Raw genomic sequence first — 24,066 nt, forward strand, 5'->3', positions numbered from 1 at the left:
AAACTGAAAAGGTTGTCCAGCAGCTGATTCTGCTCATTTTAACAACATAGTGCCAAATGCTGCCTAGTCCCTGGATCCCTGCTACACAGTCTCTGTGAGCATGGAAGGCCTTAAACACATTCAGAACCACAGAGTAGAAAGACTTCATACTCGCATTCCCAATTGATCTCAAAACCAATGTCCTGCACAAGTGGTAGAGAACTGGCTGCATAGAGTGCTACACCAAGCCACTATGTTAGAGCCAGAAGAGTTCCCAGAAGTTACCTACTACAGGACAGGCCTAACAAAGAAAATAACAGAACGCCACTAGCCGTCACCTTCAGCCCCCAACTAAAACCCCTCCAACGCATTATTAAGGATCTACAACCTATCCTAAAGGATGACCCAACACTCTCACAAGTCTTGGGAGACAGGCCAGTCCTTGCCTACAGACAGCCCTGCAACCTGAAGCAAATACTCACCAACAACCACATACCACACAACAGAACCACTAACCCAGGAACTTATCCTTGCAACAAAGCCCGTTGCCAATTGTGCCCACATATCTATTCGGGGACACCATCACAGGGCCTAATAACATCAGCCACACTATCAGAGGCTCGTTCACCTGCACATCCACCAATGTGATATATGCCATCATGTGCCAGCAATGCCCCTCTGCCATGTACATTGGTCAAACTGGACAGTCTCTACGTAAAAGAATAAATGGACACAAATCAGATGTCAAGAATTATAGCATTCATAAACCAGTCGGAGAACACTTCAATCTCTCTGGTCACGCAATCACAGACATGAAGGTCGCTATCTTAAAACAAAAAGAAAAGGAGTACTTGTGGCACCTTAGAGACTAACCAATTTATTTGAGCATGGCACCTTAGAGACTAACCAATAGTCTCTAAGGTGCCACAAGTACTCCTTTTCTTTTTGCGAATACAGACTAACACGGCTGTTCCTCTGAAACCTATCTTAAAACAAAAAAACTTCAAATCCAGACTCCAGCGAGAAACTGCTGAATTGGAATTCATTTGCAAATTGGATACTATTGATTTAGGCTTAAATAGAGACTGGGAGTGGCTAAGTCATTATGCAAGGTAGCCTGTTTCCTCTTGTTTTTTCCTACCCCCCCCCCCCCAGATGTTCTGGTTTAACTTGGATTTAAACTTGGAGAGTGGTCAGTTTAGATGAGCTATTACCAGCAGGAGAGTGAGTTTGTGTGTGTATGGGGGTGGGGGGGATGTGAGAAAACCTGGATTTATGCAGGAAATAGCCCGACTTGATTATGTAAAGAGTTGTCACTTTGGATGGGCTAGCACCAGCAGGAGAGTGAGTTTGTGTGTGTATGGGGTTGGGGGGGGGTGTGTGAGAAAACCTGGCTTTGTGCTGGAAATGGCCCACCTTGATTATCATGCACATTGTGAATTTGTGTGGGGGGGTGGAGGGTGAGAAAACCTGGATTTGTGCTGGAAATGGCCCACCTGATGATCACTTTAGATAAGCTATTGCCAGCAGGACAGTGGGGTGGGAGGAGGTATTGTTTCATATTCTCTGTATATATATAAAGTCTGCTGCAGTTTCCACGGTATTCATCTGATGAAGTGAGCTGTAGCTCACGAAAGCTCATGCTCAAATAAATTGGTTAGTCTCTAAGGTGCCACAAGTACTCCTTTTCTTTTTGCGAATACAGACTAACACGGCTGTTACTCTGAAATATGTTAAAGGGAAGATTCCTTCTCCTCAACCCCGATGTAAAGCCACTGTATGCAGGTTTTGCAGTGAGGAAGGAGGGCAGCAGAATTTGGTCCATACACATGCTGCTCTTAAATGCTGTTTTTCAGGATTCCATACATTTATGAAGATCCCAGGAGTTAATTATGAAAACCCACTCTTTGTACAATACAGTTACATTAAAGATTTCCAGCAGAGAACTGTAAAACTAACTAGCAGGTGTTTAATTAGCTACATTAAATGACTGGTTATATACTATCTATCACAGGTTGGCCCTCTAAGGCAAGTCAAGCTCAGTGTAGCCTGTGATCAAAGAATTATCCGCTGCTGAGTGTGATGGAAACCTAATTATAATGATGACCCAGCTATGGGAAATCAGGGAGAGGACTTCTTAAACAAAATTGGGAACTCAGTCTAAGAGAGGAGACCCAGAAAAGAGGAGCAAGGGGAGTTCCCTTCTGGGAAAGGATTGGGGAAGTCAGGCTTGATGAGACCCACAGAGAGCAGGTCAGGCTCCTATGGCAGAGGGCTCTAAAAAAGGGCCTGTAAGGAACAAGGATGGTCCCTGAGGAAAGCTGCCAGAGTCCCTAACACGGGAAGTACAATAGAACCCCAGGGATATGAACACCAGAGTTATGAACTAACTGGTCAACCACACACCTCATTCTGAATTGGAAGTATTCAATCAGGCAGCAGAGACCAAAAAAAAAGTGAATGCAGTACAGTGCTGTGTTAAATGTAAACTACTAAAAAAAAGGTAAAGTTTAAAAGAAAGATTTGACAAGGTCAAGAAACTGTTTCTGTGCTTGTTTCATTTAAATTAAGATGGTTAAAAGCAGCATTTTCTTCTGCATAATAAAGTTTCAAAGCTGTCTTAAGTCAATGTCCAGTTGTAAACTTTTGAAAGAACAACCATAATGCTTTGTTCAGAGTTACAAATATTTCAGGGTTACGAACCCATTCCCAAAGTGTTCATAACTCTAAGGCTCTACTGTAGAGGGAAAACCCTGCTGGGAAAAAACAACATAGGGGAACACTCTACAGGGACCAGAAGTGGGGACCAAGAAGCAGATAACTTCAGCGTGGCCCAAGATGGGCAGAAGAATCATTTCTTTAGATGTTTATTTGGAATTTCAGATGGACTTTTTGTTATCCTGGCAGAGGATTGAACCTAAGGTGACCTGGACAGAGGATGAAGCCATGGAAAACTCAAACACACACAGGCCAACAGGGCCATGGAAATGGCTACTTGGGGTACAAGAGGTGAAGTTTCCTGCAACAGCACTACCTGATGCCAGAGACACTACAGCAGTAAGATCTACCATTCACAGTATAATAAAAATGAAAAGCTATTTGGAGGTGGCTGTTCTTGCAAAAATAGCCATCAAACAATTCCTTTGAAAGCCCCTTTAATTACAACAACAAGTCATGCGGGGTGGGGGGAGGGGGAGGGGAGTGGCACTATATGTGAAAGAAAATGCAGAATCAAATGAAATAAAAATCTTAAATGAATCCACATGTTTCATTGAATCTCTATGGATAGTAATTCCATGCTCTAATAAGAATATAACAGTAGGGATCTATTATCGACCACCTGACCAGGACAGTGATAGTGACGATGAAATGCTAAGGGAGATTAGAGAGGCTATCAAAATAAAAAACTCAATAATAGTGGGGGATTTCAATTATCCCCATATTGACTGGATACATGTCACCTCAGGATGAAATGCAGAGACAAAATTTCTCTATACTTTAAATGACTGCTTCTTGGAGCAGCTGGTACAGGAACCCACTAGTCCTGAGTGGAGAGCAGGATCTGGTCCAAGAGGTAACTATAACAGGACCGCTTGGAAATAGTGACCATAATATAATAACATTTAACATTCCTGTGGTGGGAAGAACACCCCAACAGTCCAACACTATGGCATTTAATTTCAGAAAGGAGAACTATGCAAAAATGAGGAGGTTAGTTAAACAGAAATTAAAAGGTACAGTGACTAGAGTGAAATCCCTGCAAGCTGCATGGACACTTTTCAAAGACACCATAATAGAGGCTCAACTTAAACGTATACCCCAAATTAAAAAACACAGTAAAAGAACTAAAAAAAGACCCACTGTGACTTAACAACCATGTAAAAGAAGCAGTGAGAGATAAAAAGGCATCTTTTAAAAAGTGGAAGTCAAATCCTAATGAGGTAAATAGAAAGGAGCATAAACACTGCCAAATTAAGTGTAAAATTGTAATAAGAAAAGCCAAAAAGGAGTTTGAAGAACAGCTAGCCAAAAACTCAAAAGGTAATAACAAAATGTTTTTAAGTACATCAGAAGCAGGAAGTCTGCTAAACAACCAGTGGGGCCCCTGGACGATCGAGATACAAAAGGAACACTTAAAGACGATAAAGTCATCGTGGAGAAACTAAATGAATTCTTTATTTCAGTCTTCACAGATGAGGATGTTAGGGAGATTCCCAAAGCTGAGCCATCTTTTGTAGGTGACAAATCTGAGGAATTGTCACAGACTGAAGTGTCACTAGAGGAGGTTTTGGAATTAATTGAGAAACTTAACAGTAACAAGTCACTGGGACCAGATGGCATTCACCCAAGAGTAAGAACTCAAATGTGAAACTGTGGAACTATTAACTATGGTTTGTAACCTGTCCTTTAAATCAGCTTCTGTACCCAATGACTGGAAGATAGCTAATGTAATGCCAATATTTAAGAAGGGCTCTAGAGGTGATCCTGGCAATTACAGACCGGTAAGTCTGACGTCAATACCGGGCAAATTAGTTGAAACAACAGTAAAGAATAAAATTGTCAGACACATAGAAGAGCATAAATTGTTGCGCAAAAGTCAACAGGGTTTCTGTAATGGGAGATCATGTCTTACTAATCTATTAGAGTTCTTTGAGGGGGTCAACAAACATGTGGACAAGGGGGATCCAGTGGACAAAGTGTACTTAGATTTCCAGAAAGCCTTTGACAAAGTCCCTCACCAAAGGCTCTTATGTAAATTAAGTTGTCGTGGGATAAGAGGGAAGATCCTTTCATGGATTGAGAACTGGTTAAAAGAAAGGGAACAAAGGGTAGGAATAAATGGTAAATTTTCAGAATGGAGAGGGGTAACTAATGGTGTTCCCCAAGGGTCAATCCTAGGACCAATCCTATTCAACTTATTCATAAATGATCTGGAGAAAGGAGTAAACAGTGAGGTGGCAAAGTTTGCAGATGACACTAAACTTCTCAAGATAGTTAAGACCAAAGCAGACTGTGAAGAACTTCAAAAAGATCTCACAAAACTAAGTGATTGGGCAACAAAATGGTGAACGAAATTTAATATGGATAAATGTAAAGTAATGCACACTGGAAAAAATAACCCCAACTATACATACAATACGATGGCTAATTTAGCTACAACTAATCAGGAGAAAGATCTTGGAGTCATCATAGATAGTTCTCTAAAGACGTCCATTCAGTGTGCAGCAGCAGTCAAAAAAGCAAACAGGACGTTAGGAATCATTAAAAAAGGGATAGAGAATAAGATGGAGAATATCTTATTGCCCTTATATAAATCCATGGTACGCCCACATCTTGAATACTGCATACAGATGTGGTCTCCTCATCTCAATAAAGATATACTGGCATTAGAAAAGGTTCAAAAAAGGGCAACTAAATGACTATGGGTTTGGAACGGGTCCCATATGAGGAGAGATTAAAGAGGCTAGGACTTTTCAGCTTGGAAAAGAGGAGACTAAGGGGGGATATGATAGAGGTATATAAAAATCATGAGAGGTGTGGAGAAAGTGAATAAGGAAAAGTTATTTACTTGTTCCCATAATATAAGAACTAGGGGCCACCAAATGAAATTAAAGGGTAGTAGATTTAAAACAAATAAAAGGAAGTTCTTCTTCACTCAGCGCACAGTCAACCTGTGGAACTCCTTGCCTGAGGAGGTTTTGAAGGCGAGGACTATAACAGGGTTTAAAAGAGAACTGGACAAATTCATGGAGGTTAAGTCCATTAATGGCTATTAGCCAGGATGGGTAAGGAATGGTGTCCCTAGCCTCTGTATGTCAGAGGGTGGAGATGGATGGCAGGAGAGAGATCACTAGATTATGACTAGTTAAATTCACTCCCTCTGGGGCACCTGGCATTGGCCACTGTTGGTAGACAGGATACTGGGCTGGATGGACCTTTGGTCTGACCCAGTATAGCTATTCTTATGTTCTTAGGAGGAACCTTTGAAAACATCCTCAAAATTCATCCATCCAACCCCAAAGTTCTATGAATACATCAGAGGCACTGGTCTATTCACTCAGAGTCCTGTGTCTCCTCAGTACATCTGGGACTCCCATCGCAGGCAAAGGTATAACACAAGACAATGCCTGCAAGTTGAAACTAGACAAATTCAGACTGAAAATAAGGCATACATTTTTAACAGTCAGGACAATTAACCACTGGAACAATTTACCAAGGGTTATGGCAGATTCTCCATCAGGAGCAATTTTTAAATCAAGACTGGATATTTTTCTAAAAGATTTGCTATAGTAATTACTTTGGGAAAATTATATGGCTTGTTCTCTACAGGAGCTCAGATTAGATCAGTGGTTCCCACACTTGTTCCGCTGCTTGTGCAGGGATAGCCCCTGGAAGGCCACACCGGTTTGTTTACCTGCCGCATCTGCAGGTTTGGCCGATTGCAGCTCCCAGTGGCTGTCATTCGATGCTCCAGGCCAATGGGAGCTGCTGGAAGTGGCGGCCAGTATGTCCCTCAGCCCGTGCTGCTTCTAGCAGTTCCCATCGGCCTAGAGCAGTGAACCGCGGGCACTGGGAGCCGCGATCGGCTGAACCTGCGGACGCGGCAGGTAAACAAACTGGTGCGGCCTGCCAGGGGCTTTCCCTGCACAAGCGGCGGAACAAGTTTGGGAACCAGTGGATTAGAGGATCACAATGGTCCCTTCTGGCCAAGGAATCCATGAATCCTCTTGTCTGGATCCCAGCAAGCACGGCATCACATTGCAGGGTATCCCACAGAGCAGGGTGCCTCTTGAATCCATCTCCTAGAGATGTTTTCCTACTTATACAGATTCTCTGCATTATTTGGCAGAGGTGCACCATGCATGTCCCCTATTGTCCCACCACTTCTTCCTCTTCATCTTGTTACATGGATCCTGGAGCTTGCTGAGAGATCTGTATTTTCTTAGGAATGGGCAGGGAAAGTGAAACACCATAGTCGAAACAACTGATCCCACTATCATATTAAAAATGTATGCATAGAAACATTCCATATCAAACATCTAAACTATTAGCCTGACTCAGAAGACAGCCAGTGCAGCAGATCTTTAGAAATAGGCACAAGAACCCCACAGTGGAGAAGTGTGAAATAATTTGTCCAAAGTGGAAAAATCTCCCCCCAACCAGCAGTTAGTGGCTGGATTATGCCCTGAAGCAACTTCTCTGTTAGATGAACCATGTGTGGCTCTCTTCAGACCAGTGACCTGCCATGGATGGGACAGCACACACACACACACACACGGCTGGTCCTTGATCCCCAGAAGCTGATGACATCTATTTTCTAGACATCCTGCTCCTCAACCCAACACCATGCTGCAATGTGTGAGTCCCCTGCACTACATAGTGTTACCAGGCCAATCCAGTTGCATTATGTAGTCTGTTGGGGCCTGATCCAAAGCCTATTGAAGTCAGAGAAGCCTATTGACTTCAGTAGTCCTTGAATCAGGCCTTTTAATCACAATCAAAACAAAGCTTCATTGCATCTATCCAGAAACCAGAATATTAGGCAAAGTATACAATGTGTTACCTTTTATTTAACTTCTCCACTTTCACTCAAGAATCAATATGACTTTCTGAACACCACAAACCAGAAGAGAAGACTATTATGATATCTGGAAATTCTACCAAATTCTTGGGATTGGGATCCCAGGCATTAAAATGTTTTGTGTCTAGAAACATGAAAGACCTTCTCTCCTAAGGGTCAGATTTTTAAAGGTATTTAGGTGCATATAGACACAGGTAAGTGTTTTTGAAGCACCTAGCTGTCTAACTTCCATTGAAATTTCCTATCTGAATCTCAGGTGCTTAAATACCTTTAAAAATTTGGCCCTAAGAGAACTGTTCTACATTTATGATATGGTACTTGGATTTCTGCTTTTAACCATACTTACTTTTCCAACAAAGCCCAACTTTTTAAAAAGCAGATATAGGATTTTCTTGAAAGATTTAGAGGGAAAAAATCTGTAGCTGAAATACCACATTTGTTTAGCAAAATTCTTTGAAGTGTTTTCATCATGCATTAAAATCATCTGATGTTTTCTAAGCTTTTCAATTTGAAAGTGATTTTCAATAGTTGTACATTTGCAGTGAGATAATTGCAAATAATTTAATTATTCACCAAACTGGTAGAATAAACATGCTACTTTAAATAGCACATAAAGGTTTGAATGTTAACTAAAATGATTTTTCAGTTCTGATGCCTAAGCTTTTGAGAAGATTTTGAATGAAGTAATATTTCTAGAAATGGCCACTAGCTTTTTCACACAAAATTTTAAATTGCCCAAGAATCAAAAAAGGATACAACACTAAGCAAGTTTTTGGCCATAAAATAATTGTATACAGCTAGAGTACACGCTCAGAGCCCCAGGCTACAAGGACTTGGGTACTGCTTAACTTTAAAGCGTGGAGGGAAAAGAACTAATATTTTCTGTCTTATTATCTCTTTCCTAATGATTTCCAACATTCTGCTCACTTTTTTGACCACTGCTGCCATTGACTGGATGTTTTCAGAGAACTATCCACAGTGACTCCAAGATCTCTTTCTTAAGTGGTAACAGCTAATTTAGACACCACCATTTTATATGTGTAATTTGGATTATGTTTCCAATGTGCTTTACTTTGCATTGCAAACATGACATTGTCCAACATGACATCTGTTATTGAAGCCTCAGGACTGCACATCCAGCTGGTGCTTTTGCCCTCTTCAAGGAGAATTGTCAGTATCTCTCCGTACCTGAAGATCCTGCTCCTTCTATCCTCGCTCTTTCTCCCACAATCCTCCTCATAGGCTGGGGCTCAGGGAACCCTTCCTGAACGGAGCGCTACAAGATGAAAGGTGTATAAAATGACCACGCCCTGCCTTCCCCAATAGAATCTCATCCATTTTGGTTCATCAGAGTCTTCACTGACTACAGAGGAGCAGGAAGCACTTGATGCTTTGTAGTGATGATTTAAAACTCCATTAAATAGATTCCTTTTATATAACAAAAAGTACAGCCCAAAGTAGGGCAGTTATTTTTATAATGTCCTTTTTTATGGTTTTGTTACATAAATCACAATAAATTAAGTCATATATTCATGAAATTTTACACAAACGTGGATTTAGACATTTAGTAGAGATATGACCTTTACAGTCAAGATACAATTTGGGCTAAATTATTCTCCCATCCAGGGTTCATATATTCATACATGGGATCAATGCAAGCTAGCATTAATTCTACCTTGTTTCTCGTAATTTGACTAGTTTCATCAGCTAATCTGGATGTGATCCTGGGAGCTCTGCCTGATTAAGGAGAAAAGGAGTACTTGTGGCACCTTAGAGACTAACCAATTTATTTGAGCATGAGCTTTCGTGAGCTACAGCCCACTTCATCGGATGCATACCGTGGAAACTGCAGCAGACTTTATATACACACAGAGAATATGAAACAATACCTCCTCCCACCCCACTGTCCTGCTGGTAATAGCTTATCTAAAGTGATCATCAGGTTGGGCCATTTCCAGCACAAATCCAGGTTTTCTCACCCTCCACCCCCCCACACAAATTCACTCTCCTGCTGGTGATAGCCCATCCAAAGTGACAAGTCTTTACACAATGTGCATGATAATCAAGTTGGGCCATTTCCTGCACAAATCCAGGTTCTCTCACCCCCTCACCCCCCTCCCAAAAACCACACACACAAACTCACTATCCTGCTGGTAATAGCTCATCCAAAGTGACCATTCTCCCTACAATGTGCATGATAATCAAGGTGGGCCACTTGGATTTAAACTTGGAGAGTGGTCAGTTTGGATGAGCTATTACCAGCAGGAGAGTGAGTTTGTGTGTGTATGGGGTTGGGGGGGGGTGTGTGAGAAAACCTGGCTTTGTGCTGGAAATGGCCCACCTTGATTATCATGCACATTGTGAATTTGTGTGGGGGGGTGGAGGGTGAGAAAACCTGGATTTGTGCTGGAAATGGCCCAACCTGATGATCACTTTAGATAAGCTATTACCAGCAGGACAGTGGGGTGGGAGGAGGTATTGTTTCATATTCTCTGTGTGTATATAAAGTCTGCTGCAGTTTCCACGGTATGCATCCGATGAAGTGAGCTGTAGCTCACGAAAGCTCATGCTCAAATAAATTGGTTAGTCTCTAAGGTGCCACAAGTACTCCTTTTCTTTTTGCGAATACAGACTAACACGGCTGTTACTCTGAAACCTGATTAAGGAGAGGAATTTATAATGAATCCTCCATTGTCATTTGCTGGAACTCAGCTGTCCACCCTGGGTTAAGTGATAAAGTGTGGGGGAAAACAGCGTAGTATATATGTGGTTGAAATTATGGGGTGAGATTCCATATTCACATTGAGTAGCACCTTAGGCTTCAAAGTTACACAATGAGACTACTTAAATGTCTAAGATTAAGTATGAGCATAAGTCTTTACAGGACAGAGTCCTTAGTATGTAAGTAGCCCTACTGATTTGAAAAAAAAAATATTAACTCCACTGGGGCTACTTGCAGAGAAAGGCACTACTCATTGTCCAAAACAATGGCAAAATCTGGCCATGATGTCATCCCAAACACTGTATCAGAACATCCAAAATTGACTCAAATTATTCATTCAGAAAGAACTTTCGTTTTTTTTTTAATCCAGTCATCAAATTTTCAGCCACAGAAAATGACTAAATTTTGTCACAGACAATTAATACAATCTAAAATTATGATTACAAAAATGTGAAAAGGTAATCACTCTGTTTTGGGCTGGATTCAGATATGGACCTGGAACCAGAGGTGCTGAGGATAGATGCATAGCTCCAGATAGACTGCAAGCTTCAACTCACTGTCAGTCCAAGCTTAATAAAGTTTAACACCATTCAGACCCAGCCACAGTGATATTCTTTTCACATTATTAGACACCTGTATTGTTTTTCAAATTCTTTATGACCTTGCAACTTGTAGCCTGAGATGTTCTTTCACATTCTGCGCTAAGCCATGTACCCCTGACAGCAGGGAAGTACTAACCTCAGATAAGCAGAAGTTTAAAAATGGCATGACTAGTCCAGCTAAAAAATGTTGCTTTGAGAGAAGTGATTCTGTAAACCAGGGTAAGAAATGTGATTAAAAAAAAACATTCTGCATAATTCTGAAGGAAGAAAAAAAGAAGTACATTTTTTTAAAAAAAATCTGAACTCATTATCAACTGACACAGGCACTAGGAAAAAACAATCCTATCTTATCTGAAGGACTATTAAGACTCTAATTGTCCTTCTGCCTATATTAGATTTAATCGTTCTTTCTGATCATGGTGTAAAATAGAACACAAGCTAATAAAATCAAAGTTATTTAAAATCAAACCACAATGGACACTGAAAGCATGTCTTTAAAAGCTGCAGATGGAAAAGAGTATGCACTATTATATCCTCTTTTAGGCATATTCCAGATTGACGAAGTTAGATCCCTAAAATAGTGTCATTTCTGGGGCTAGCCATTTGCCCTTAGTCAGAGGCAGTGAGTCACAATCTCCCCTCCCCCTGGACCCCGCTGCTATGGAGAGAGAATAAACTGCACCAGGTCTACACCCAATGTATCACATCCGCCAATGCTGCAGCACACCTCTGTTGCCCGGTGTGTTGGTGGTGATGGATGCTTCACTCTGCCCCTTTCCATTCACGTGTGTGAGGGGTGGGACACAGTGATTCTGCACAGCCTGCTTTCTCCCCAGTGCTGTGAGCAGCTTTATGCACGTCTTGTGCAGCCATGTAAGTGGGGCCACAAACTTGTTCTAAAAGGATATATTAATTCAGTGAAAGATGCCAGATCACAGTGCCGCTATTTATGTGCCTAACAGTTACTGTACGGAAAGCAGTGCAAATTTCCTTGCCCCACCAGTATGTTTCAACCCTGTCTTGGAGGGACAGCCCAATCAGCAGTAGGAGAGAGAAGTCCAGTGTTTTGCCAGTGCAATTACTTGCCTCTCACCTGAAAGACAACAGGATCCTAGTTAAAGACAATCAAACAGCATGGTTGGTAATGTGGACACTTCCCACTAGGAACGGGATTCAAATCACCAGCTCATTTTGCCTAGGGAAACAGCCAAGGAGATAATGTCTTTTGGCCACAACTGACCTGGGCTATATTAAGAGAGGTGACATAGCTACGCAAAAGAATAAATGGACACAAATCTGATATCAGGAATCATAACATTCAAAAACTGGCAGAAGAACACTTCAACCTCTCTGGCCACTCAGTAAAAGATTTAAAGGTGGCAATTTTGCAACAGAAAAGCTTCAAGAACAGACTCCAACGAGAAACTGCTGAGTTTGAATTAATATGCAAACTAGATACCATTAACTTGGGTTTGAATAGAGACTGGGAGTGGCTGGGTCATTACACATACTGAACCTATTTCCCTATGGTAACTATCCTCACACCTTCTTGTCAACTGTCTAAATGGGCCATCTTGATTATCACTACAAAAGTTTTTTTCTCCTGCTGATAATAGCTCATCTTAACTAATTAGCCTCTCACAGTTTGTATGGTAACTTCCAACTTATCTGTATGTAATATCTATCTATATCTATATGTTCCATTCTATGCATCCGATGAAGTGGGCTGTAGCCCATGAAAGCTTATGCTCTAATAAATTTGTTAGTCTCTAAGGTGCCACAAGTACTCCTGTTCTTATAGCAGTAAAAGACTCTACATCCCATGACCCATCCTCCCATGGACCACTCAGCTTCCTTATTGCTGTGTGTTTTGCAATAAACGGATACAGCACAGGACCTTCATCATGGATGTCACAGTGCCACTTTGCCAGCATTTAAGTTCCGATTACAATGTTTAGGGAGGGTGTTTCCATCAAGGTTAATCATCTTGCATGTGCCAACAAACACATTCAACAGGCATAAAAACTAACAATGTGTGAAATTCCACACCAGCAGGGCCACCTACTTAAAAGAAAAATAGGAATTTGTGCCTCATTTTAAGCCCATTTTAGAATGGAACTGTAAATATGGGGTTGTTACCACCCATTATTAACTTTACATCTGGCCTCAGGACTTGTACCCCAAACATAGTCATCACAACATGATACTGTTTTATAAATAAAATAGGGAGAAAATCAATTAGCCACTTCAGAACCCAATGAGGAGTAACAGTTCACGTTTACGACAAGGAGAGTGATACCTCTAGATACCAACATCCGCCAGCACTGAAGGCACGGGAAGGCTGCAACTCCCAATTCCCAGCCACGTTTTGTAATGGGGCCCTATATTTAGCATGTATTGAACCACGACCACGGGTGCTATTTCTGAACTTTGGTGACTGAAATCCAGATTTGTGGCTCAGGTTCATCCCTAATTATTATATAATTAATCAAAGGGAAAAAGATTAGGTGGAAAATTGTTAATTTGTACCACATATTAGGGTTGGCTGTAGTAGCACAGTGAGTTGATGCAGAATTACAACCTGTTTTGTAATTAATAATTCAAATTTCAAAATTTGACTCTTAGGTCTTAAAAGAGCTGTACATCCAAGACATTACAGTATTAAATGTATTAGATTTGTGCAAAATAATTTTTTTTCTTGTGCATGAAACTACTGTAAGGACTTCTCTTTTATGGCAGGAAAATGTCCACAGGCTTCTCTCAGTTCTGAAACATTACAGAAAATCTGCAACGTTATAATGCAAAAATAAATGTTCCAGAGCCAAACAAGGACAAGGCTGGCTTCTGAGCTGGTTAATGTTAAAGGAATTTGCAAAACAATTTGACTCATGGGATTAAATACAGAACAACTGCTCCTACTAAACTGATCAAAGGTAGTAAAAACAATGCAAACCTCTCTATATAATACCACCACTAGCTTAGTTTAGAGAGCATACAAGCATGTTGTATCTTCATTGTGAGTTTGTCCTAAAAGTTGGTGGGGGGAGGGGGAGAGTTAAAAGAAAAAAACCACCACAAATCAGAGCTAGTCACTGAATTTAATGAAATATTTTCACAGCTCACCTATTAAGCTAGGCAGTAAGATTAGCTGTAACAACCATGCCAGGTAAAACATAAGGACAAATCTTTGTGGGAAATAAATCTACGCTGAGCCTGTTTCCATTACATACATTTTTAGACACTTAGACCACCCTCATGCATTCTGCAAATGCTAGACTCTTGCAGGTGTTGAACTTACTCCTACTTTCATCAGAACTGGTGATTCATTACATAAAGCTCTATTGTATCACATGACAAAAATAAATAACTTTTAGTGCAGAATGATGAGCTTTTTCATTTTGGAGTAACTGGGAACAGACTAATGTTGCATGTTTCTGAACTAGACACCGAAATTGTCTTCACATTTCTACATTTGGCTTAATAATAAATCAATTTTTGAGATCTTTCCACTGTAACCTCCAGAGTCACGAATAGAAATATATGGAAACCAAAGAATCTGTATTACCTGTGCTAAGTCACATTTTGTTAACCCTTTGGAGACTGCAGACATGCCCTACTGAGCACTAATTTGGCTGGCAGTCTGAAAAATGTTGCCAGCTAAATTCAGGGGATGGCAATATATGTAGGTTCCATGAGATTTTTCAAAATTGACTATGAGATTTGGCCACACAATGCCCATTAATTTCAATTTACAATTTTCAACTGATGCCAGCTGAGGGCCTAGTCCTATGTGTAGTTGAGAGGCTGTATTAAAGGAATATGATCCAGGTTTTTATGCTCCACAGGGTTTTCCGGCCAGATCTGGGTAGATACAACATATTCTTAGTGTAAAAGTTTTATAAATTTTATATCAAACTATTGATTACCTTGTTACTGTTTGTGACTGACCTAGAGTTTTGGCAACAACAGTATATAATAGTAACATTATATATGTTACTATTATGTATATATATAATATATTGGAAAATGTTACACCTGCTAGGTAAGGTCAAGGTAAACAAAGCTATCTGTTTTACCTGATTTTATTGATCACTTACACACACAAAGCAGTACATAGAATGTCTGTTAAGCAACAACTTGGAAAGTATAAGTCATGTTTTGGACTGCATGACCTTTTTTGCTGCTATCTTGCTGGGTTTTTTAAATGTATGAATCATTTGTGATTATGGACTGTTTTGGTTTTCACTATAAGGTATCCACCCAAAGTTCTATAGAAGCCAAAGCTGTGAAAATAAACCCTTTTGCTGCTGCTCATTCACTGACCCATACGCTCTCCTACCTTCATCAACCCTTCACTGAAATCAGTGGACTGTTAAGAGTGAACCAGCTACATTCTATAGTCTAGCAGTTTCCTGAACCACTCTAGAACACTTGGCATTGTAACACTGACTGCTGCTGGACAATATACTTGTGTGGGTTTTTTTAATTCCCCAGAAACCTCTTTTCCACAGTACCAAGATGTGTAGTATTATAACAATCTGTATTTAAGATGAAATGGTAGGAGTGATGTCTCTACTATCTCCATGGTAAGGAGTGGTCAGAGGCATCCCCTGACTACCTACCATAGTCTTGAAGATTTTCTGGGGTGGGGGGAAGAGGGAAGGAAGGTATTATTTCTTTCCTTTATCACCCTCATGTTTCAGTGACTCTCTTCAGTCAAAAAGATTCAGTCAACTTCCACCAGAGCCTATTACAGCACACCTTGCTTTAGCAAGAGGGGAACAGTCAGAGAGGGGTGCAAGGTGCTCTCTCTTTACCAGGGCTAAGAGAAACTGCTAGTGAGGGACCGAGCTCAGCATTCAAGCCCTTTATATTACCACTTGACCACAAGGTAAGCTCCGGTGTCATACTCTCTTCAAATTTTAACCCAAATAATCACTAAGCACATTACCATTACTTCAGTATGCACAGAACACCAGATATTTCCTTTGGAAATTTATGTAAAGTATTTACTACAACATTAGCACATCCTTTTGTGTTTCACTTAGCAGCTAGATTATATACTATGAACCAAATTATCCCTTAAATGTTTATATCACCATAAAGATAGGAGTAGTTTTTCTTGAATATAATGGAAGGTGGATCCTTATTGCATTGACTACACCAGAATCTGATGAGCTCAGCAACCAGCACTCAATGAGATATTAACATTTTAAGTTTGTGACAAGAAGGGAATTTGAAGGATTGGGGGGGAGATAATTGCACGTCAGCGGTTAAGACTGAGAAACTTTTACCTGAGAATACTCATCTCCGTCGCAGTAGAGGGGTAGGTACAATATTTGGCAAGACAAGCTTGACAATGCCCACCCCTGGGGTCTTTCTGTGAAGGGAGGAGGGCATAGCCATCTGATGACAGCCTCCCATCCGTCCCACTCACACGGTCAATACGGGGAGTGGGGAGAAGCAAGGGGAAGCAGGACAGAAGTCTTCTCCTCCTGCAGCTGCTCACAGGCCAGTGTGGTGGCGGTGACTCAGATAATTGGCTCTCTCTTCCCCTTCTCCCTATGCGTAAGGCCATCTCAGGCATGTGGCTGCCATTGCAGGCATTTCCAATAAGTTCTAATAGTTTTTAGGGCTGGGTTTCCAGATGGCCAGATCACTTTTTATGGGGATCAGTAAGAAATTTTCCCCTGTGGACGAGATTGTGTGTGTGTGTGTGTGTTTCCTGTGTCACAAGTTCACTGAGGCCAGGTTTGTTAGGACAAAAAGGATACCAACATTTGGGAACTGAATGGTACTAAAAACAAAACAAAAAATAAACACCTGACCGGAGGAGGTAAGCATCAGGATAAACGAAGATATTGCTGAGGTCACAATTTGTAGCCTGTCTCCACAGCAGCTAAGAGTGGTTTTAGGTGGTCAGCTCCTTGGGTAATCCCAAAAGGCAGCTGGCGTAGCTGCCTCTGAACTGGGAGGCAGTAGGAGGTCTTAACTCTCACATAGATTGACCACATACCCCTTGATTATATCTACATTTTTCTTTGTGCATGCTGTGAAAGGCCATTGGATTCAGCAGTGGGGCTTAACCCTGTGTATGCGTATGGGTAGATTAGACTGAATGAGCTGATCTGTCCTGTCCTGGTGGCCATCTCACCTTAAGCAGATTAATCTTGCCCTAGATCCAAATGATTTCCCCACCCTCCACCCCATTAGTGGTTAATGTTAGTAAAGTTGCACCCTGCCACTTCATTCTATCTTGTGTCTTCATTCTCATGTGTATCCTGATCAATCATAAATTTGCTAACCCCATCTATTGAGCCAGGCACAGGTAGATAATTATAGATTGGAGGGGAGGGGCGCTTAGAGGAACTCAGTTATATTTCCCTGTACATATGGTAATAGACAACAGTTATGTATGCCTTGGTATCTAATATTAAAATACCTGCCCTTTAACATCTCTATTTTTATGTAATCCATGAAGTATTTTCTGTCTGGAAACAGCCAAGGAGTTTTTGTGTGATATAATTTTGCAGTGAGCCTAGGATAGATTTGCTGAGTTATAGTTAAATGACATGTGATTGGTGAGTTTGTTAATTATTTGCTTAGATCAAGTAACTTATTCTTTTCTGATACACATTGAAAAAATTAATCAGAGACTCACTCTGGAGAGTAGACTGAAAAGAGGAGAGAGTTCAAAAGCAAGATTAAGAACAACTACATCATGGTATTGATAAGCAAGATAAAAAATCCTAGTTTACGAATATCTAGGTAATTAGTAGTTTGAAAATAATCCTTCTCAGCAGGCTTTTACTCATATCAGCTCATAAACAATGTTTTATATACATGGCTAGATAATGTTTACATGCATCTTATCCACATTTACCTTGAGAAAAACAATGTAAGAATGTAATATCATAATGCGACACATTTTCCTTTTTCCCCCATAGATAAGTAAAATAACTTGCTTTTGCTCTACAAAACAACACAGATCTAAAAAGGTGAAAGCAGGGGAAGGTGATTTTATTAGCCTCTCTAGAAGCTCTCTTTCCTGTGTAATAAATTAATCATATCAAGTTGTATGAGTTCTGTAATTCATCCTTTGCAAAATGCGTTAAAATCTGTTTAAAGTAATGTTCCAAAACAAATTCAACAGAATTCTATTCAATGTTAGTAACTATATAACTCTGGGTCTTATAGAACAGTCAGCTTGAGTCACTGAGTAGTCAACAGAATCCATTAGTTCCAGTTACTATGCTTAAAATTTTTAAATTTTAACTAGTGCCTGAACTGACTCATCACATTCTTGCTTAAAGAATTTAATCTCACCACTGACCACTTAACTCCTACAAAGACCAACTGAAGTGCAGTTGTCAATAATTTCAGAGCTTGTCCTTAGCTGGATAACTTCTCTTCGTTTTTTATTATCAAGAAGATTAATAATGAGAAATTACAGTATTACTGAGACTATAAGTTTAAGTGAAAGTACCGTAAAGGAATAGAAAATTCAAAAGTTTGTCACTTAAACAAAGGAACATGAAAGCAGGCATAATCCAAGCATAAATTTAATAAATGTTTAGGACCAGATTTTCAAAACCACCCAGTAGTTTCCATGTAAGCACCCTAAATAAGTGCCCAGATTTTCAAAAGAGCTCATTTCTCAAGTTATGCAGGTAAATACAGTGGCCTGATTTTCAAAAGAGTGGAAAACCAAGCAGCTTCTGGTGCAATGAGAGCTCAGCATTTTTGAAAATCTAGCTCTTAAAATGCTGCAGTGCTCCCTAAGAAGCAAATGCACTATTACCAACCTCAAATGTTCAAAAATCATAAATCAGGCTCCCAAAATACCATGAGATCAAAACCCATTAATTTTCATAGAAAATGGACATTATTTACCCATAGCTAATAAATATGTAACAAAGTAATTTTCGTTTTTATCGGACATGTAACCTCAGCAAATCTATATCCTCTTGAATGTTCAGAGAAATCCTATTAACTTTAATGGATGTTATGCATGCACTTAGAAAGAACAAAACCCATAATGCTCAATTTTACAATGTAAATATTTAGAAATCTCAATGTGCATTTAATTTAGCTGATCCCAATAAACAACATTAATGTTCATTTTAGTTAGTTCAAAATCAGCAAAAGTTTCTCTTTAAATGTTGGTAGGGATGTGTTAGAAATTAAGATGACTTACATCACAGATTAATAAACCACAGGCTGAGAAATCTCAGACTAAGCTGCAAGCCTGGGAACTTCACTGATGTGGAAACTGTGGTGTGAACAACGGAGCAGAGAAATTAACCAAAATCTACTCAGGGGAAACTTGTCAAAGCTTCAATGTGGCAATAAAAGGGTCGAACATAGCATTAATCACTGAGTTACTATCTGTGTTCATGCTTAAATAGCCAATGGTGAAGGCAAACAGGTCAATTCTCCCCTACATGGGACATGTCACCCTTCTGTCTGGTATGATGTTTTGGACAACAGAAAGGGACACATCCAGATGTTGACATCAATATCCCCTTGGTCATACTCCATCTAAGATACTCATGTGGCCCCCATTACCATAGTATTTGAGGACCTCACCATCTTTATTCTAATACCCATGTGTGGTAGGGAAGAATAATGATCCTTATATTAGGGATTGAGAACTAAGGCACAGAGAAATTAAGTGTCTTGCCCAAAGTCACACAAGATGTCTGTGGTAGAGCATGGACTTGAAGCTTTGTCTCCTGAGTCCCAGGCTAGTGAACATCCTGCCTCAGTTTTCCTTGCGTACTTCATAACTGCTGACAATATACACTCTGCCTAAAGACACTTGCTCAAAAAAAACTGAGCTTTGGGAAGAGTTTGCCTAACAAACATGGTTCTTCAGTTCAACCAATAGTGGACACTGTGTCAAGCGATTTGTAATAAAAATCAGAGCGTAATGTCTCTCAGAATAAGTTTAATAAAAACCCAAGAGAAGCAAGGTGACGTGCATCAGTAGTTACAATAAGTGACAGGATATACACAGATTGAAATGTGAACACAGTGATGTATGTATTTAACAGGACCAGTTTTAATCTAGAAAATAAAGCTATCCTGTTAAAGGTACCTTCCACCAGTAGCAAAGGGGGAGGGGGGGGGGGAATCACACCTAGCTAGTTTAAAGTGCCTCTGGTTGGACATTCAAAAACTGTAGCACCCTACATTTTGGCAACTTTTGAAACTGTGCTATAAAGATGTATGAGTAATCTTTGCTGTATAGAGGCCACACAGTTAAAGAGAAGGGGCTGTTGTAAGCTGTATTCTCAGTCCACTAGCTGCCTTCTTAACTATTTCTAACTACAAATTATGATTTCCTCTGAATAACAAAACCCAGCTTCAACCTGACATTTGAGCAAGTACCCATTGTAACATAACACATCAAGGGCATTTACTTCTGTGAACGACCAGGCATTTAAATACTCCAGATCTGTTTTGGGGGGATTGTAAAATATCCTACTTTGAAAAAAAAATTGTGTGTTTGAACTTCCAAAAATAAGAAAAGGGGCACAGGCAAATAACGGTCTCATCAGCAAGAACAGCAAAACTAATTTGTTTGCTTAGCAATCAGGAAGAGTTGAGTGAGTAGGCCTGAGTGCAAGAAAACTGAGATCACTGAGCCTAGTTAGGTGAAAGGAGGGTCACTACTGGGCAGGGCCGGCTCTAGGCACCAGCTAAGGAAGCAGGTGCCTGGAGTGGCAAATCTGAAAGGGGGGCGGTGCTCCGGCCGCTCATGGGGTGGCGCTCAGATTCTTGGCAGCCCTTCAGCTGCAGCTTCTTCATTTTTTCCTTCTTCAGAGGCCACTTTTTTTTTTCTTTGCTTCGCCGCTTGGGGTGGCACAAAAGGTAGAGCCGGCCCTGCTACTGGGTGGGTTAGTTCATGCTGATGTTTTATTACAAAACCAGCATACTAGTCATTCAGATAGTCTTAGAAGCTGGAGCTAGACAGAGAGACAGAGAAAGTAGGGGAAATAGGATTTTCTTCTTTTCTTATAGGAGGGTTTTTTTGGACATCGTACGGACAATTTGGAGGGGGCACCACAATATGTGTTTTATAAACTAAGAAATACTGAAGCTATCTCCAGTCTAGATTTGGCTTATCTAATTGGTTCTATAGTGCATCATTCAAAGGCAGGTTTTGCTCTCAGCAAGCTGTGACATGACTGCTGGTTTTGGTGATCCTTCCACCATCACAGAAAAGTAGTCTACAGAAAAAATGAAATAAAAATACACAACTTTGGTGGTTATTCAGAAGCTGACTGCAGAAAAAATAAGTTAAAAATAATCTAAGGGCAATTTCTAAATTATTCTTATGAAATATTTACATTACATTCGGCTCCAATCCGGAACAAAGCAGATCTTGGACTAGAAGTTGTAAGAAGACATGCAGATACAATCCCTACCATGTAGAGCTTAAAGTCTAATGAAGTGTTTAAAGTCTGAGAAATATTTTTGTTTGTTACTAAAGAAAGCAGTAAAGAGATTGTGGGGTGGCGCTGAGGAATGCCCAGGCTCCTCCCATTTGTTGGCTTGTTGCTGAATAGAAGGAGAAAATGGCAGCCTTTAAAGTAACTGTAAAAGTCAGCAAAAACAACGAGGAGTACTTGTGGCACCTTAGAGACTAACAAATTTATTTTGGAATAAGCTTTTGTGGGCTAAAACCCCTTCATCAGATTCATGGAGTGGAAAATACAGTAGGAAGATATATATACAGAGTACATGAAAAGATGGGGGTTGCCTTATCAATTTTAACGAGACAATTCAATTAAAGTGGGCTACTATCAGCAGGAGGAAAAATAATTTTTAAAGTGGTAATCAGGGCGGCCCATTTCAAACAGTTGACAAGAAGGTGTGAGTAACAGTAGGGGGAAAAATTAGCATGGGGAAATAGTTTTTAATTTGTGTAATGACCCGTCCATTCCCAGTCTTTATTCAGGCCTAATTTAATGGTGTCCAATTTGCAAATTAATTCCAGTTCTACAGTTTCTCGTTGGAGTCTGGTTTTGAAGGTTTTTTGTTGAAGAATTGCCACTTTTAAGTCTGTAACTGAGTGTCCAGGGAGGTTAAAGTGTTCTCCGACCGGTTTTTGAATGTTATAATGCTTGACGTCTGATTTGTGTCCATTTATTCTTTTGCGTAGAGACTGTCCAGTTTGGCCAGTGTACATGGCAGAGGGGCATTGCTGGCACATGATGGCATATAATTATTTTACAAACAGGACACCATCAAATTAGGCCTGAATAAAGACTGAATATGCCCGAATAAATTTGTTAGTCTCTAAGGTGCCACAAGTACTCGTTTTTGCTGATACAGATTAACATAGCTTCCACTCTGAAACCTGTAAAAGTCAGGTTGGCATGCTGTATGATCATAGAATCATAGAATATAAGGGTTGGAAGGGACCCCAGAAGGTCATCTAGTCCAACCCCCTGCTCGAAGCAGGACCAAATCCCAGTTAAATCATCCCAGCCAGGGCTTTGTCAAGCCTGACCTTAAAAACCTCTAAGGAAGGAGATTCTACCACCTCCCTAGGTAACGCATTCCAGTGTTTCACCACCCTCTTAGTGAAAAAGTTTTTCCTAATATCCAATCTAAACCTCCCCCACTGCAACTTGAGACCATTACTCCTCGTTCTGTCATCTGATACCATTGAGAACAGTCTAGAGCCATCCTCTTTGGAACTCCCTTTCAGGTAGTTGAAAGCAGCTATCAAATCCCCCCTCATTCTTCTCTTCTGCAGGCTAAACAATCCCAGCTCCCTCAGCCTCTCCTCATAACTCATGTCTTCCAGACCCCTAATCATTTTTGTTGCCCTTCGCTGGACTCTCTCCAATTTATCCACATCCTTCTTGAAGTGTGGGGCCCAAAACTGGACACAGTACTCCAGATGAGGCCTCACCAATGTCGAATAGAGGGGAACGATCACGTCCCTCGATCTGCTCGCTATGCCCCTCCTTATACATCCCAAAATGCCATTGGCCTTCTTGGCAACAAGGGCACACTGCTGACTCATATCCAGCTTCTCGTCCACTGTCACCCCTAGGTCCTTTTCCGCAGAACTGCTGCCTAGCCATTCGGTCCCTAGTCTGTAGCTGTGCATTGGGTTCTTCCGTCCTAAGCGCAGGACCCTGCACTTATCCTTATTGAACCTCATCAGATTTCTTTTGGCCCAATCCTCCAATTTGTCTAGGTCCTTCTGTATCCTATCCCTCCCCTCCAGCGTATCTACCACTCCTCCCAGTTTAGTATCATCCGCAAATTTGCTGAGAGTGCAATCCACACCATCCTCCAGATCATTTATGAAGATATTGAACAAAACCGGCCCCAGGACCGACCCTTGGGGCACTCCACTTGATACCGGCTGCCAACTAGACATGGAACCATTGATAACTACCCGTTGAGCCCGACAATCTAGCCAGCTTTCTACCCACCTTATAGTGCATTCTTCCAGCCCATACTTCCTTAACTTGCTGACAAGAATACTGTGGGAGACCGTGTCAAAAGCTTTGCTAAAGTCAAGAAACAATACATCCACTGCTTTCCCTTCATCCACAGAACCAGTAATCTCATCATAAAAGGTGATTAGATTAGTCAGGCATGACCTTCCCATGGTGAATCCATGCTGGCTGTTCCTGATCACTTTCCTCTCATGTAAGTGCTTCAGGATTGATTCTTTGAGGACCTGCTCCATGATTTTTCCAGGGACTGAGGTGAGGCTGACTGGCCTGTAGTTCCCAGGATCCTCCTTCTTCCCTTTTTTAAAGATTGGCACTACATTAGCCTTTTTCCAGTCATCTGGGACTTCCCCCGTTCGCCACGAGTTTTCAAAGATAATGGCCAATGGCTCTGCAATCACAGCCGCCAATTCCTTCAGCACTCTCGGATGCAACTCGTCCGGCCCCATGGACTTGTGCACGTCCAGCTTTTCTAAATAGTCCCTAACCACCTCTATCTCCACAGAGGGCTGGCCATCTCTTCCCCATTTTGCGATGCCCAGTGCAGCAGTCTGGGAGCTGACCTTGTTAGTGAAAACAGAGGCAAAAAAAGCATTGAGTACATTAGCTTTTTCCACATCCTCTGTCACTAGGTTGCCTCCCTCATTCAGTAAGGGGCCCACACTTTCCTTGGCTTTCTTCTTGTTGCCAGCATAC

The 24,066-nt window shown here is 40.8% G+C and overlaps 1 protein-coding gene across 1 annotated transcript in view; it reads right to left on the reverse strand.

Annotated features, from left to right (window-relative positions):
* Positions 1 to 24,066, reverse strand: part of HNF4G (hepatocyte nuclear factor 4 gamma) — an 88,575-nt gene that overhangs the window by 26,564 nt on the left and 37,945 nt on the right. The window lies entirely within an intron of this gene.

This window comes from Caretta caretta, chromosome 2 (genome assembly GCF_965140235.1).
Source record: "Caretta caretta isolate rCarCar2 chromosome 2, rCarCar1.hap1, whole genome shotgun sequence".
Lineage (NCBI taxonomy): Eukaryota > Metazoa > Chordata > Testudines > Cheloniidae > Caretta > Caretta caretta.